Raw genomic sequence first — 18606 nt, 5'->3', positions numbered from 1 at the left:
TGAAACTGTAGTCTCTAAATCAGATCCTTTATTTATTAGTGCAGTTGTATTTAAATGGATGAAAATCTCCAACACAGGCATTCCCAAGTTGCAATCCAAATACCACAAGTCATACACAAGTGTCTGCAATGGTGACTTGTGACCCCATGTACAGCTCCAGGCTGAGACTGCTATCACTACTGTTGCTGATAGCAGTAGTTGGCACGGAAAAGTTTGAAAATCATCATCCTAACAGAAAAACAGTTTTCCCTTTCATGCAAGATATTCATTTTAGTCAAATAGCGTGCCTCATCTAAAGTTTGCCTATTATTTCACCTAATAATCACCTATTATTTCTCCAGTTTGAACAAATCTATATGTTTTTATACTATAAATGCAATCTAAATACCAACTTACCAGCAGTGCCAAAATTTAGAATTGATTACTTCTGCCTAAGCAAAGATAGTGCTATTTCTCTTGATATATTTTTCAAGCTAGCTATTAAATCAGTGGCAGATTGTAAGTCATGATTCTGCAGTAGAAAAATCCAACAAAAATTTGAAGCCAATATTGTGCACATTTTTAATGTGCACTTTTTCAAATATGCTCATCTGAGCTGTTTGTTCTGCTATGGAAGAATTTGTTTTCCTAAAGGCAGGGAAAAAGCATAAACTGATAACATTTTAGGTGGACTGCAATTCTCCAACTTGGAAGCTTTACAAAGCTTTATGGCATTTATTTCAAATTAATTGATGCAAGTATTTTTTGTGCAATTTTTAGAATTATTAATTTGTTCAGCCTTTACCTTGTAGCTATACAGTTGACAATAGTGTTTTAAAAATTGTGATACTGACAGTTTTCCGACTATCAGGTACACAGAGGATAAAGCAGAACCAAAGAGCTTTCAGTTTTCATCCAATTCTAACAGATTTAGAATTATAAACAAATGTATTTGTTTTGCAGTAGAAGCTGGTTTCATATTCTCAAAAATGTAAACAATTTGCAGCTGCTTGATTTTTTGCTGCTATCATAAATATTCATTACAATTTTCCAAGATCTACAAATATAAGGTGACCTTACACCCGCTCCCTCCCCCCCCCAAAAAAAAAAAAAAAAAAAAAAAAAGTCTTGGGTGGTATAGAGCACAAGTCATCACTTCTTCACCTTTCTAAGAATTACACAGACAGCTGCAAAGTCTGTGCTGCCCATCACATGCAAGGCTTCTGGCACATGTTTTTCTGTGTATTTTGAACAGAACTAATGAAAAGCCACTGCATTAAAGCTGTGTTAGAGGAGAGTCTGATAGCACAGTTTTGGTACAAGTATAATGTCCCTGAGAGAAACTGTTAGGTGTGTGATCAATAGCTCTGAACATGACTTTTAATTACATTACTACATATTTTTTAGTTTGCACCACAACAGTTTTCTGGCCATAAGAATGGTAAGAAAATCGAATGAGAGTGAATGGAAGAATTAAAAAAAAATAATAAAAATCACAACTGGCAAAGCTAACTATTCTGTTTGCAAATGCATTAATTGTTCAGCAAATAACGCTGACACTAAATTATACAAAAATATATCACATTGTGTGACAATTTATTACATGACAAGATATACTGTGTTATCCTAACTTTACTCAACAAACAGGTACATCTTCCTCAACCTTGCAAAGTTCTGTGTTTTTTTTTTCATACAACTTTCTCCTTCAGTATTTCCACATACAGTCTATAACAGGTATGTTTGTGTTTCAGGTGAATTTATTATGTTCCTAAAACTAATAAAAGACTGTATACGGAGACAGTAATTGCATCAGTACCATCAGCCAGTCAGATAAGCCAGGGACGGGAAGGTAGGGGGTCCTGACTAATATGAGAAGATGTAAGAAAAGACTTGAGAAGGTGAAGTAATTCCACTCAGAAAGATGCAGGACTTTGAGGGAGCTGATCTTCAGTGGAATAAATTGCTTCAAGTGATGCCGAATTACACCGGCTTGCCTTAAACAATTGGGTCATCTGATATGTAATTTAAGTACAGCCTATATGACCCAGATTTCTAATGGTACTTCTCAGCAAATAATGACTAAAATGACACATTAGTGACAAAAACTAGGATTTGTACCCAGATTCATAGAACATTTTTCACTAAAGGACTACATCCACAACACACTTTTTTCCTGGGGTAGTCACAAGGTATAAATAAATTATGGGTAATATTTTCATAAGTACATATATGATTTAGAAATCTATGCCCCATTATTTAAATTGAAGGAAAATGTTTAAAATTATTTCAAAGGGATTGAGGTGCTGAAGTACTATAAAAAAAATCCCACTAGGCTCCTTTTACATTCCATGTCTGACCATAAATGCTTAGATGTCCCTTTGAAGGTCAGTTAGCATCCAAGCTGCTTTCAGAACTCTGAATTAGACCCCTAAACAACATAAGTGCTTTTGAAAATGAGAGCTAGCAAAATCTTGCATGTATGTTGGTTTTATAAGTTAAGAGTATCTGAAAATCTTACCTGTAAAGTTCAACAGCTTTATAAGCCCTTGACCAAAACCCAACATTCTTCATCTATCAACATGAGAAAGTAAACTAAGCACAGTCCTATAAACAGAGAAAGTGGTTTAAGTTTTTTTTTTTTTTTCTCACTTAAAAACATGCTCATATTTACAGACCTAGGAATCTTTTGCAAATACTCTTTGGAACTTTTGCATATATAACTGTAGCTTAATGTTTTCCCCTTAAATATGCCAATTACTTTCAAAATTTTCACCTCAATTAAACAAATGAAGAATAATCTCCTAAGAAGAGCTGAAACAACATCGTATATTTTGATACATTTTTATATACATATATATTTTTCTGATGTGAAGCCTTTGTATAGAAGGCAGTGTTATATACAGTCAACTGACTATTCATGTTTATAGGATACAATCCTCCAATATGAAAGGTCTAAATTTTCTTTTCCTCTCTGTGGCTTTAAGACAATTTGTCTTAAGCCTATGAGACCTGGAGAACTACTGAAGTAAATTGAGAAAACAAATTTGACAACTAGGTACTCATTTTCCAAGCTAAATTTTTAATTGTGGATATGGGAATTCTCTATGGCACTGAACACTATCCAGAAAGCAAAATGCTCAAAAAACAGTATATATTGTTGGTATGAGAATAAGAAAATATCTCTGCCTGATTCTCCTTGAAAATATTAGTCAAGTCAGTGTAATGCAGTGCTGAGGATACTTGAGACAGATATATTATTTGTTAATGTTTACTTTATGATATGTATGCAACATTAAACACTTGGGTAGATATGCGGTTAATATGAAACCATGCCTAGGTACCTTTATGATTTTTTCCCCTCAAAGCACCTAAAACATACTTTCATAAAAACTACTTTTGGGAATAGAAAAACTGTACAGAGTGATTTTATTTTAAAACAAAATCACATTTCCAATCCTATTCCTCAGCAAGTCATATCCTTTTTACATTTCACAGAAATGACATGTCATTAGGAAATGATGCTACTCTTGGTTACATGGGCATGTCATGTTACAGTACATTAGAAAACATGATGTGCTGACATAACCATGCATGACCATTATTCAAAAGACACTTTATATCCTGGCAGTTCAGTAAGAGGCATATTTAATTCTCAGCACACATATTCTGCATATATTATAATCTACACATGCAAAATGTAAAAGATCAGGAAAAAAAATAAACAAGAAAGGAAACAGGGCAATCATGAAGTCAAATTATCCTTCAGCATTCATCCACCTTCACATCTCAGTCCCCCCTTATACTGCATATGCAGAGTTTTCAGCATAGTCCCTGAGTGATCATTTATGCAAAACAAACCTCAAACAAATAGAAATAATTACTTTGAATTTTATTTTAGAAAATAAAATCACTTTTCTTTACCTCCATAGCTGTTATAGTTGACCTTTGGATTTTATTCTTTCTCTGCTTTTGGTGTGTGTTAACAACATCTGGGACTCATCACGCTGTCCAGCATTTCAACAAAGATGATGTCACTGGTGCCAAATACTTTGACAAACATGGCTACTGCATAAATCTAAAGAACTGAAACACCAGACAAATAATGTTTATGATTAGAGAAAAAATGAATCATTTGTACCATGAGTTTAAGTACTTTAAACAGACTTTCTTTCCAGAGGGAATACATTGACTTAAAAATGTAAAAGCAAGTATTTATTTATTTATTTATTAACTCTGAGAGTTTGGAAGAGCTTTTGATATTCCAGCGTTCGTTACAACTTTGGGGAAGGTTAAGTTAACCCTTTGAACAAACATTCCTACTGGCTTCCAATTCACTCCAACAAAGTAACTTAATTGCCAGCTAAATTGAATTCAAACTGCTCTTAGAGAACATGAACTGACATAGCTCAGCCCTGATGACAGGGAAATGAAGAACAGTGAATTTGTTGCTGACATGCACCAAGGGGTCCCAAACTCTCAATTCCCACATCAGTGTGATTTCACCGCACAGAAGGGTAGGTGCGCAGTTGGCCAAGGTGTGAGTTGTGTGCCAGAGATGCACACAACTTACAAGCATCACGACACCGAGCATCACCTGCAGTGCTGCTGGCAGGGCAGGGAGTGGCAGGACAGCAACAGAGGACAGCTCTGTGCTAGGCTGCCTGGCCCCACCCTGCTGAGAGAGCAGTCGGCAGCTGCAGAGACCACTCCATCTACCACCTCTTCTTCAGCCACACATCGCAGGAGGAATTTCTTTCTTAGCCTTTTCTTCCTGTGCACCCATCCGAAACCTAGCAGGCCTTTTCAAGGATTGCTTTGTTAAATATATAATTCTAAAGGGAATTATTCAGTTCAGTACTGACCACTCCCACCAAGAGTTCATAAAAGCAGCATGACCCTACCAGTCTAGCAGGGAAGGGATGCAGGAGATTCCCAAGAATGCAAGTTTATCAAGTGGAACAGCACCATAAGTGTTGCATTTCTCTGCTGCCAATGTTCACCTACAATTACAGAAATTGTGATCCACGGTTTATCCAATAAGAGTGCAAACAAAAAAGGTGAATAACAGAGGCATAGAATCACCTGGTCTTGCTATCAAGCCTAAACCTGGCACAGCAGTGATTCTGAAGGGCAATAAGTGCACAGGTAACTTCTGTGACATGGTCACTGATACATATTAGAGCCAGCTTAATCATGTAACTATCAAACAAGCAGAGAAAGATGTATTTCAGCTAAGGTATAAAAGTGAAATTCTAGAATACACATAAAATGGTAAAAAAGCAAACAAATTACAATATAGCAAAGGTGTCAGATAAGGATTTGAGTCCTTTAATCACATTGCTAATAAAGTTTGAATAAAATTAAGTCACCACCATTTATTATACCTGACAGAGTACAAGTTTAAATATTAAGCTAAAATATGATTAACTCAGCTTTCAGCTGACTCCGAAAGCATTCATCTGCAATTGATATTGGTGAATACTTTCACACCAGCAACTATTACTTTCAGCCCTCGGGTACAACATCTTGCACCCAGAAGTAGCAGGAACATTTTTTTTCCTCGCCCCCCACAGGAATATTAACCTTTATACAACTGTAATATCTCCTTACGCTTAGTCATGACAATATTTTCCTTTTGCTTTATACCACATGCCTTAATTTAAAATCTCTCTGATAAAACTAAAAGGACCGGGAATTTTATAAAACAGAATAATCCTGCTGAACATGCAATTAATTAATGGAAACATGGAGATGGATATTTTTGAAAGCTCCTTACAGGCTCTAGACAAACACTGTGAGATAACAATGGCAAATTGTTTGGCTTACTAACTGTAACCAAATGTATGCCATTCTATCAAAACATTCTCAGGAGGATATCAAAGATTCTTTTTTAAGTAAACATCTCGTGTCATCCTTTTACTGAAGTGGAACAAGGGTCTCTAATAAAAATAGTATATATCAAGGACCCTCAAAGAGGTTTATATATGTATTACTGAACTTTGAAAATGCAGCCTGAGAGGTACACTAATAATTTCACCCAGCTGAGCAATAAACATTCCTGCCAAAATAATTATGTAAAATTACATAAACCCTTTTTAAAGAGAATGCGTTTCAAGGAGATGTAAAGTATAGACTCAGTTACTTCAGCTTTTTTCTTTTTTTTTCTTTAAAGCTGTGTTCTCAGAAAGCATTTTAGTGGGTAAAATTTCTCTCCTTGTAAAATACTCCAAATAGAAGCCAAAATTCACACCTGATTTTAATGCATAGTACCTAGGTGGCATATGGTGCAAACTACAAAAAGTTTAACATTGAGAAATAAGAAAACCACAGCCAAAATAGAAAGGCTTTTAACATCTGAAGCAATTCATAGAATAGCAATGAACAGATAAAGGCAAATACTTTTTCATCAAGGAATACTTTAACTTTTAAATAGAGTATGTAATCCAAAGGGAGTTACGAAATACTTAAAGCACTTGATCATTCTTAAAATGCAGATTGCAGTGCTGGAATGCTGAGAAAGAAAGGAAAAAATCAAACAAACAAATAAAAACAATTAAACACTTTTTTAAAAGAACCTTACAGTATAGCAATGGATCTAAGTCTTGGGAATTACATTAGTAAAACATTCATGCATGTTCCTGTTCAAACTTCACAGAAGAGTACTTTTCTTAAACAAATAGGCTAAAATTAAGAAACTTAAGGATAAACACAAGTATTTTGTCAGATTTGTCTTCTGTAATAAGTAAATCTGTTCTTCAAGTTTCCCCAAGGTGCTCAAAAAAAACTTATTCTAAAAAGTAGTAAAAATTACATTCATTTAATTCGCACAGAATAAATACCTGAATGGAAAAAAATATGCTGCCATGAGGTCTGAACTAAGAAGTTTTTTGCATGAAACTATAGGGAATTTCAGCTTTTACAGTGCTTCAATAATTCTTTCTTGGCATTTCTGAGAATTCCTAGTATAAATATAACATAAGAAAAAACTGCTTGATTGCAACTTGATTTTTAGAATCAGAAAGGAGCTCCCTCAAACAGATTTTTAGCACAGATTCCTCTAATGAACCTGCAAAATGTTTTCTCAAAGCTTGCCCTAGAGAAGCTTACAGGAAACTTGGACAAAATTTTCAAGATCCTAGAAAAAGTGAGGACATTGCTAGTTACCAACTCATTCCTCATAGTTCTTTAGTTCTGACATCCATGAGTCAAGGCTGCAGGAAATGCTCCCAAAATCTGTGGGAAAACAGGTGTAAGAGGCTGAGATGGTGGCTGACAGGATTATCACCCTCAGAAAGGCAGGGATGCCGTAATATTCACAGAATCACAGAATCACAGAATCACAGAATTTTCTAGGTTGGAAGAGACCTCAAGGTCATCAAGTCCAACCTCCAACCTAACGCTAACAGCCCTCCACTAAACCATATCCCTAAGCTCTACATCTAAGCGTCTTTTGAAGACTTCCAGGGATGGTGACTCCACCACTTCCCTGGGCAGCCTGTTCCAATGCCTCACAACCCTTTCTGTAAAGAAGTTCTTCCTAACATCTAACCTAAAACTCCCCTGGCTCAACTTAAGCCCATTCCCCCTCGTCCTGTCACCAGGCACGTGGGAGAACAGGCCAACCCCCACCTCGCTACAGCCTCCCTTGAGGTACCTAAAAAGAGCGATAAGGTCACCCCTGAGCCTCCTCTTCTCCAGGCTGAACAAGCCCAGCTCCCTCAGCCGCTCCTCGTAGGACTTGTTCTCCAGGCCCCTCACCAGCTTCGTCGCCCTTCTCTGCACCCGCTCAAGCACCTCGATGTCCTTCTTGTAGCGAGGGGCCCAAATTGGTTCTCTTCATCTTCCCTTTCTTTCTTCCTTCTAGGTGGTGAACAGACTGTAAAATGAGCACTACAGAAATGTGAAGAGAACTTTCTTCTGGTCCTTCTATCCTTTATAAATCTACCTATCTAAAAACAAAACAAAACAAACAAAGAATAAAAATCAAAGTGCATAAAAGTTTTAGCATAAGAATAATCAGGCTGCAAGAGACCAAAGTATTACCTCCAGCAGCGGCCAGTGGCAGAAACGTGGGGAAGAGCAGAGGAACCTGGCTTGTACTTAAGAGATCCCCCTGTCTGGTTGTACTTTTCCCAACCACTGGCACGCAGTGTACTTGGGACTTCCTCTGGTTGCTGGAGGCCAGGCTGTTCACTCTCTCATGGCCCTCTCTTTATGCTCACTAACCTGTCACTTTTGCCAAGGGATAGTATAGGACAAAACAGAGATGACTGTCAATGAGAAGAAAGAGCAAGAGGAAATTCTTTAGAAGAGTGATTGGTGTATGTACTGCTCAATAACCAAAGCAGAGGAGTAAGGTCTGTAATTCCAGAGAGGGAATTGCAAAGCCCCATGCAATTGTTCAGCAACTGAGGGCTGATCTACGTCATACAGGTTTAGCTGCACAATGTCCAGGCCTAACTAATTGCAGTTCTAACTGTAATCATTTTAGTTGTGATTTTTAAAATTATTATTACTCCTTTGTATCCAGAAGGCTGGTAAGTTGTTGATCTTACAGAAGCATAGGCAGATTCAATTTCTATAGAAAACTTAGTGGTATGTACAATGGGCAGTTCAAAGCATGGCACTAAATCATAGCAACAAGGAATTAAATCATAGTTAAAGGCATGGCCTTCCTAGATGAAAGACAACTAACAGCATTTTTTTTTCCACAGATTTCTTTAAAATTTCATGAAAGAAAATCAGCAACTAATGCAAGTGAGACTTACAGCTGCTTTAACATTAATTTCATTGGAGATGTGGTACTAGTGATATGACCAAAAGAATGAAATAATAGGAAATGGGAAGCTGAAATACTGGAGGGAAGAGAAGTACTTTTAAAATTTCTGCTGGCAGTATCCAATAATCAATTTAATAATTCACTGTCTAACATGTTCCTCACAGATTATTTTTTTCAAGATTTGCTGTTTATTATTACTTCTTACAGGCCTGATATTTCCTTTCAGACTTTCCTGCTAGATCAGAGTTATATGAGACAGACAGCTTCAGAGGTATATAAAAATATATCAGAGGCATATAAAATCAGTCAAGTAACTGTATATTCAAGGATTTGGTGCTACATTCCAGCTATTCTCTGGAAGAGCAAAGACTTGGGAACTATCACATGAAAAATGAAAAGAGTTGGCAAGGACTACTAATTAGTTCAGAAGAAACTGTATTATCATGATATACTAATAGAAATAAAACTGGCAAAAAGAAAATCTGCCTTTTCTTAGGTAGAATTCTTCTTTGTCCCCACATCATAATAATGACCATGTTAGAATTGCTCAGGTAGATAACAAACAATCTGAAATTATTCATTAAGACAAATTACTACAACTTCCTGCCTATATTCATTCAAATTTTATTACTAGATAAGCTATCCCACTGCAATTCGCTGCAATTAATCAGAGCCAGTATGAGTGGAATCCAATGGATCCCAATTCGCTGCAATTAATCAGAGCCAGTATGAGTGGAAATGGAAGAATCAGGCCCAATATAGCCACAGGACATAGATGTTTAGCAGTGGCTCCAAGCATACTTTCCCCCCTCTTTTCTAAAGTTTGGCAGCTTTCTTTCAGAGCATTTCTATCAAATAGTTTATATGAATGAGATAAAGAATTTTCTGGCTCACAGTCTGGAATCTCTTCCTCTAGATCTTGGAAAGATTTAACACGATGATGAATAAGCATCTTCAATTTTTAATTTATATTATTAAAACACTCTGTTATGATTGACAAGTTTGTGGGTTCATTTTAGTTTTATCTGAATGATGAACTATATTCTGACTGCAGCATTTCAGACTATACCTGAAAAATATCAGGCTCCAGATCCAGATAATTTTCTCTCTTCCTTTCCTGTTTCCCCCTCCTCCTCCATTCTTCTCCTATATTTTACTGCCCTTCTGAAAAGAGATTTTCTCCTTTATTTTCCCTTTATGTGCAGACCTTCCTTCAGACATAAGTTTAGAATGTAGTTTTCTCTTCATATTGAAATTAATATTCCATTGAATCAATTGAGCAGGAATGCAAATGTCTTCAGATTTTTTTTATTTTTTATTTTATTAAGGAGAAAAAATATTAAGTGTCTTAGCTAGAAAATGTACTCTGCTGCCATTGTGAACAACTCCACCTTCTCTCTGATTTCCTAGGCTGTGTATTTGAGCAACAGTTTTTTGCTCGCTGTTGTATTCTGGAACAGGTGAAATATTTCAGTTATCCTGTATGGCCAGATTGGAACCACCTGCCAAGACACGAAGGACTGGCATAGCCCGGGGGCAGGTTTCCCTACGAATGTAATAACGTACCTGGTGCAGTTCTAAATGGCCCCTCTCTTAATGAAACAGTCCTGTGCTACATTCGGGATTCTGGATCTATTTTTCAGAGACTTCAGAAATGGCAAAGAGAAATGGTTTCAGCAGGAGATAATGGGCTTTATGACTTTTCCCAAATTATTCCCCTTTTTAGTAGCCATCATCTTGTCGGGTGACATCTGTAATGATTAGAGGATGATATTTTAGACTGACAACTGGGCTGTCATTCACACTGTCAGTCAGCAAACATCCATGTTGCCCAGGGTTACAAAGCTAGTTTATGCCTTTGTCCTGTAGTATTTAGTGCTGCTGATTCTATACGTTGATTTCAGATGAAGCGGTTCTGACAGCTAGTGCCAGAGGCAGGCAGAGAACTCCTGTTGATGGTGGAAGTCCCGTGGTGCTTTTGTGTGCGACAGTTTTAGTGCTTCTGCAGCAGCCCATCAGGTAGGACGTAGCTCTATAGTAGTAGGGTGGATCTAGTAAATTCCTCTGTTTTCAAAAAATAGAAGGCCAATATTTAATCTATGCCCTAGAAACACATCTATTTTAGGCTTAAGTATCTGAATAGGAGCTTTCTTAAACCACGCAGTTGTCTGCAGAAATATTACCCTTAAGAAGACCATAATGAAAACCAGCCCAAAGCAGCAACTTGAGGCTCTGAGGATGAGCAGTCCCTATGCTTTCCTCAGCTTAAAAAAGCACCCTCACCAAATCATCCGTAAGAATAAAATAATTGTGCTACACAGCAACACCTTCAAACTGCACAACTGTCCCTTGTTACACAGTCCAAATACCTGCCTACTCACTCACTGCCTTTGTGTGCATCCCTGGCCAAAGCAAAGGCCTCTGCTTGTCCTGAAACCAGGACAGCGTTTTTGAGAACACAGCTTTGGGATCCAAAATCCAGATTTTCAAAGGGAAAAAGTACCAGCAGTTCTCAGAAACATCAAAGCAATTTTTTGAGTGTGTACCAACTCTGATATTCAACACCTAGAACATTACCATCAGGAAATCAAGAACAGAAACACCAAAGACAGCTTCCCTGAAGGTTTCTTTCATCTCTTTTTGCTTCAATGTATTCTTCTGTTAACACAAAAATAATAACATTTCTTACAGGAATACTGAGCAAACGGGATTCTCACAAAACTTAAAAATTTATAACTAATGAACTAGGTGATAAATTAAGATAAAGAATGCTAACATCCAGTTTGTTATCAGTGAGCAGCTAAGTTATTTGTTATTATTTATTTCCAGACAGGTAACAGTGCAAGACATCCTAGCACACTGTTTCACAGACCAATTTGAAACTCATAACACGCATCTGTGACATCTGCCTTCTGCAAGTAGGCTTGCAGCCTTGTCCTCAGAAAATGTAAAATGAAAAGAGTGTGCTCAGAGCAAATTTGCCTAAAAATTCAATGAAAGTGCCTTAAAACACAGGTAGAAATTGCATAGTCTGAAGGCAAGGAAGTCCTTCAGTAATGTTTCTAGCTAATGTTTCTGAAGCATGTAAAGAAGTAATCCAATTTCATAAATAAGCTGGACAAAAAGGATGCCTTCCACAAATCTTATTGCCTATTTTATGCATGTGAGAGCATAAAGTCCCTACTTGGGTCTGTCTTGCAGCCCCTGTGTATTCCTGGTGCTCTACTACAGGATGTTTACCAATTACAGCAGCAGAGAAGCTGAAAGTGGAACAGAACAAGCATTTAGATACGTGTGGACAGGGTGTTAAAACAAAAAGGAAAAAAGCTGTTTGAAGCGTGCTTTGGTAGCATTGTACTGGAGCAAAAACACCCCTCTAAAGAGCAACAGGAAAGCAATAAAATCACTATTATTTATTTACACTAACTTTTTTAATAGTTCACTGTGATTCTTTCCAAGTAGTATCTCACAAAACTGGTTGTTAAGTATAAATTAAAACCACTCAAGAGGTAATATTTGTAAAGCACTTTTGCATCCACAGATGAATGCTGCTGTATAATATGAACATTGACATATTTGACAAGGCAACAGAGTTAAGTGTGATACAGAGTCAGACCAAAGATTTTTTTCTTGTCTGAAAAGCCCTTGTTTTGTTACTAATATTAGAGCTACAGAGGCCTATTTGACAAAAAGCACCTCCTAATTTGAGAGCTGTAGCTCTTAAGCTCCATAGTAGCAGCTATTTACCTGGTTGGCTCACTCTTCACAAAATGTGCCCATTAAGCTCAGGGTATAAAACCAAAAAAAAAAAAAATAATAACAGCCACTCTACTGAGCATGACTGAACAAGCAACTGTGCTGGTATGTGTTTGATAAGAGACAGCAGAGGAAAAGGAGATAAACCTTGGGACGTAAAACAAGAGTTTACATATTATATTTAGAACAATAGGGAAAGCTATTATTGACTTTATTGAGAATAACTCATAGCAGCACAAATTCTCTCTGGTTGCAAGTGTTTGGAGGATTTTCCCTGAGGGAAGTTTTATGATATATATACATACATACATACACAACACCAGTTTATGTCAAGGGAATTTATGCATGCATTCTCAACCGAGAGTAAATTTTAGCCCTTTTCTTGTTCACTGATGTTACACAAGCATTTTCCTGGCTTGGCAGGGCTAAATTAAATTGGGCAATGTTCTGTGTGTGTTTGATGTCTGCTAAATGAAGTGAGCTTCCAATTCGTCATATTTACTCAAGCTCACTCAACTCTCGTAAAAATTAAAATGTTCCAGTTAATTTAACAAGATAATTTAGCTCTCTCAAATCTTTCTTGCTCAACGTTTGTTGCTGTTTAGAAGTGGGGGGTATGTACTGCCATGTAATTCTTTGGACAGCTCTGAGGACTTAATAGTTAACAGTAGACATTTTAGGTGCTGGTCTGACACTGTGTTTAATCTCAAATAAGTTCCTGAGCTGCCACTTGAGAGGGAAAGTCTAAGATCAGGCTCTTTGGATTCATTATTTAAAGAAAAGGGGTCATGCAAAAAGATACTGAATATTTAGTAAAGAATCAGGGTGGATAAGGTAGCACCTCTGGATAGAAATAAAAGCTTGCACACTGAATAACTTGGATACAAATGGAAGGTAGTGAAGGGCTCTGAGAACCAAAATAATCAACATATCCACACCTAAAGCTATTTACGCTCTATACTTGGAGATAACAGCTCTGTCCTGAGATGAATGTCTGCCTTGATCTTGCAACTCTCTTACATCAACCTAGACAAGGAAGCCAAAACATCATGCAGTATCACTGGTGTATATGCACTACAGTCCACTGAAATTAATACTTAATGAAAGGAATCAAGAGCAATAATTTAAGATTGCCCATACCTATAAAACAGAGATTACTCACAGGAACTTGTAGTATTGTCTCTCTGCAAACTGGCATCATTGGATGTTATCTGTGGGCTTGAGCAGTAAAAAGACAAAAAGGTGCAGTAACTATTAAAGGTCAGAAATCCCATTATAACCAAAGGGTAGGTCATGCAGCATATTGAATGACAGATAGCAGCACCAAAACATGTGCTGTATAATAGGTCCTCAAAGATCCGAAGCACTGAATTGTAGACAACACTGAAATACTATTCTCATGTTCATTTGGGGCTACAGTAAGAATCGGGGGTAGAATGAGGGTTAATTTTCCTGGCTGGCTGTATTTAATCACATTCAGTTGCTGGTGATCAACTTGCAGAAAGACAAGAGACTGTGCAAACATCTCAAAGGCCTTTGGAGAGATTTGTAGGTATTGAAGGGACAAAGTAGTGGATTGTGCACAGCCTTTCCTCTCCCCAGAGGAGATGGGCTGTTTGCGACCTGGCCCATGTCTCCTACTGCAGAAGCTGGAAGACTGGGGGTGCCAGGATGGTGCATGAGATACTGCTTTTGGCTTCACTGCACTTGAAAATACTACTCCTCTTGATGGAGCAGACAGGAAATTTTGAGAGATCAGACTCCTAACAGAATTGGATGTCTAAAGCTAAGCAAAACTCTTCTAAGTCTCACATATGAGTGACTTAACACACTCCGCTTTCAGTCTTTCTGCAATTTGCTTTGACACAGTGGAAGACACAATCACATTTTGGAAAGAATTCATTAAGCAGCCTAGCAGCCTAGCAATATTCAGTATACCCTGAAGAACATGCAGACAGGTGAACTACCAAAAGCTAATACAACATGCAGAACAATTTAAACAAAATGGTGCTGGGGACTTGAATAAAATTACAGCTATGTGCCCCTCTTGCTGTAGAATCAAAAGCAAATCAGAGTGCACCTGGTTCTGTTATGTAAACCTTGGTGTAAGTTTGCCAAAAAGTTTGCAAACCTGTCAGCAAAACCAGGAAAAGAAAAGAAGGAAAAAAAAAAAAAAAAAGAGAAAGAGCTGTTAAAACACCTTCAACAATCAAGAATGACAGTAATTCACCCTTGGAGACATGCACCTGTATGTGTGATGAGATACCACTACCATGATAACAAATATACTCTTGATAACAAATATACTTTTTTTTTTTTTTTTTTAAATGTGCTTTAATTCTTGCCCTCTTCCCCCTAACCCTCCCCCCGCTCCCCCCGAACCTTAGAGTGTTTTAGAGTGTTTTCATTTAAAATCCATTCAGAAAGACAGACAACATGGACATCAATAATGGTAATATCAAATGACAGTGAAAAGCAAACATGATGCAAGAACATGATGGCAAAACTAAAATTATCATTAAATGACTTTACAGTGCTAAAAGCATTTCAGGAATATAGCATGATTTCTCATCACTTTCTATGAAAGGGATAATGCGGAGATAAAGGGGAGCTGACAAAAATAAAATTAAGAATAGCCAAGAACCTGAAAAAAATAAAAATCAAAACTTCACCTGAAGTTGAAAGTACAGGATTATTTACATTAGAAAGGAGACACATAAGAAGGGCATGATCCAAGTATGAAACCTGAATAGCTGGGAAAGGTTAGGAGCTTCACTTCAGAAAAAGGGATTTACTGAAATGAAAAGGTGGCAAATGCAATGATGATAAAGAGAAACTTATTATTTTGGTTTCATAATTAAACTACGGTAGAGAGCTGAGTATGATTTTTTTTCAGTTTTTCATTGTACAGTGCAATGTAGTCAAAATGGATGTGAAGAATTTATAACAATATACATAAATGTATAAATCTAACAAACTTTTTGAGAGAAAATAAAATATTTAACTTAAACTTCACAGTATTGATTCGAGTTCTTTCATTTGGAAAAAGTATGTTACAGGTATGGGACCCTGTAGGAAGAAGAACATGGAGTGGAAGGAGCTGCAGAATCTGCAGTAAGAGCGTGGAGGGCTCAAGGCCAAACCAGCTCCCTAGCCACCCATAGCTGATGGGAATTCCTGAGATCAGGATTTCAAGGTGTCTTTTCTATAAACAAAAGGGAAAGGGCTTCCTGGAATGCTGCTGAAGCCTTGCAGCTCTCCTGTGAATGGAGGAGGGAACTGATATTAAAGGAATTTGGCAAAATGTTATCCTTTTATAGCTGAGAACTTGAATCTAGTAACAAAAAAGAGAGAATGAAATGGGAGCCAGAAGTGGAGATAGCAGAATAAAATACATTTTCAGCTCTGTTCAGGGTAAAAAAAAATAAAATAAAAAAAATGCCATTGTTCAGCCCCTATATCGAAGATAGAAAAAGCACACACATGCACCAAATTCACAGGCTGAGCATTACTTGCAGCTCTTTCAGATGATGAAAAATGCAGATGAGGTTGGTAAGACGATGGAGGGGTTTCTGCTGGCTGCTGCAGCATGAAGAGGTTGCCTTCCATTCAGGACAGAAAGTCAAATGAGGCCCATGTAACTGTTCAAAATTTATTAGAATGACCTTAGTTAAGCTTTGCTTCCATGCACACTATGGTATACGATAATATAGCCTGGAGCAACAGCAGTAGTGGTGGTGACACTTCCTGAAATATTTCTAGTACTTGAAAGCCACTGAATTTGTTAAAATTTCTAAAAGGATTATAACAGGATGAGCTGTATTTTTTTTTTTCTTTTACTTTCTCCAAGCCATTATAATACTATTACACAGAACTTTTCATCTTCAAAGATCTTTACAAATCTTAGCAATTCACAGTAACTGAACAGTTATAAAAATATAATAAAATTCATTTTTGCTGTCTTGCTAATTTTTTCTCTTATTACTTGTAAGAATTAACTTCTTTAACTGGGATGGTTCTGTAAATGTAAACATAAAACTCATTGCTAAATTGAATGTTGAAATAATAATAATAACTTATTTTCTAACTCCCTGCTATTCCAACAGTAGATGACAGTACTTTTCTCCTTTCAGTGTTCATAGCTAATTCATTGCTGTTTTATTATTTAAACCACAAGCAGGAATAACATCAAAAAAAGCACTACCAAAGAAATCATTTTACCAAATATAACCATATCTAATATCTGTGGCAGATAAGACTATAAGGAAGTAATTTTATTATTCCCCTTTTCCTTTCTGAACAGTTGCTCTAGTAACATGTAAAATTTTCACACAGCTTTCACAACCACGTAATTTCTCTCCTTAACATTAAAGGTCTGTGCTTACCAACCAGGAGCAAATGCCCTCTGCTCTTGCTCACTTTAATGGATGCTGAAGGCACCCACCAACTGACAGGACTGACTCTTCTAGGCTTTACTTCACATCAAGAAAAAATTCATTACACAACACAAGGTGCTTCTCAGTGCAAGGAAGGATACCTGGATCCAGGCCTTGATGAAGCAGTTCTGTGCACCTAAAGACTCACAAGCACCTTTACCCATTTATTCCCAACAGCACGTGGGAAGCTCAAAGGCTGCTAGCTTGCTCCTGGAGACCTTACTGATGCAAAATGCCTATTGAAGCTGAGCACTTTCTGCTCTCAGCACTATTACAAGTGTCCCAGTTTGAACAGTCTAATAATACTTAGCAGTAACTTCTTTGAAGGCAGAGAAAGGGTCAGGCTTTTGATGGCCCTAAAGCATTTCCTAACTGAGGCCTAATTCTGCAACCCTTTTTCACACTGAATAGCATTTAGCTGTCCCAGTGACAGTGTCCAAGGTGACAGCTTGCACGGAACTGTCACTGCAGTGGCAGAAGAAGGAACTGTAAAAATTAAATTTGCATGTAAAAATGACTGGGCATTAATATCACTCACTCATTCTTCTATCTTAGCTTCCTCCACAGTAAGAAAGTATTTCACATCATCAAACTGTATTTTGCAAGGGGTCCAATAAATTGTCATGAACATCTCAAAAACTCTAGAGTTCCTACTCTTGGCAGAAGGAAACTGAGGCAATACGTCCTCCACAGCAAGTGGAGTCAGAGCAAGAAGATGGGCAAGATCTAGCTTCTACACAAAGACAGGTTTGTAGCTTACTGTGGAATGTAGAGTTTTTGGCATGGCTGAGTGAATAGAAGACTGCATACCTAAAATAATAGAAAACAGGAGAGTGGCAGGTCATAAACATAAAGAAGCCTGCAAAGAAAAACCTACTCATTTTTTACCTCACAGCATCCTTCCGGCATTTTTTTGTGTTTTTGTTTGTTTGTTTTGTTTTTTTCCTGTCAACCGATTCCAATACTGAACACTAAAGCCTGGGTTCTGGCCTCCTGGTAATAAGTAATTTGCAAGAGCGTGGTCACGGAGAGGTCAGAAAACCATGTAAATTTCTTGGATGGGAAATCTGTTTTCACAGGAAGAAGCAGTAGGTGGTAGAGAGGCTCCCTGCCACAATTTTGCATTCCCTAGACATAGTGATATAGAAAGAGACAAGAGAGCAACACTGTCTTCTCCTGTTGGGCACCCTTCAGCTGCCCTCTGGGGCAGGGATGGGTCCCAAGCCTCTGGATACACTGAAAATGTTGCTATAAGGGATAGAAACCACCCTCAATCTCAACACAGTTTTTCTGCTATTAGGCAAGCAATTTCTTGAAACGGGGCTCTACGGCTGCATATGTTACAGTGAGTTTTACTATACGCACAGTTGCATGTGTTTAACTTCTACTGTCACCTACCCAGAAAGCGGAATGAGATAATACACCTTCCGGTACTGGACTGGAAGATTTACTGGAGTAAATCTTTACTTCCGGTACTGGACAGAAGATTTACTGGAGTAAATCTTCTGGAAGATTTACTGTAGTGTTTGAATTTAATTTCACTGATGAATGCAGTTTGAAGAACATGGAAGCTTAAAGAACATGCTGCAGGAACTCTTACTTGTTCAGCCAGGGTTGCTCTCACCCACATGCAGAACCAACTGATGGGTTGATTTG

At 37.4% G+C, this 18606-nt stretch overlaps 1 protein-coding gene across 1 annotated transcript in view; it reads right to left on the bottom strand.

The window, feature by feature from the left end:
• The window catches only part of LOC311441537 (uncharacterized protein), a 340215-nt gene that overhangs the window by 127063 nt on the left and 194546 nt on the right, over positions 1–18606 (bottom strand). Inside the window, exons 6-9 of the mRNA XM_084529789.1 lie at positions 5062–5178; positions 4881–4979; positions 3901–4062; positions 2498–2583 (exon numbers count right to left, since the gene is read on the bottom strand). The gene's annotated coding sequence lies outside the window, so the exon portion shown is untranslated. The remainder of the gene's footprint in view (positions 1–2497; positions 2584–3900; positions 4063–4880; positions 4980–5061; positions 5179–18606) is intronic.

The sequence above is a fragment of the Aythya ferina genome (assembly GCF_964211825.1).
Source record: "Aythya ferina genome assembly, chromosome: 9".
Classification (NCBI taxonomy): domain Eukaryota; kingdom Metazoa; phylum Chordata; class Aves; order Anseriformes; family Anatidae; genus Aythya; species Aythya ferina.
This window is presented reverse-complemented; position numbering and strand designations above follow the sequence as displayed.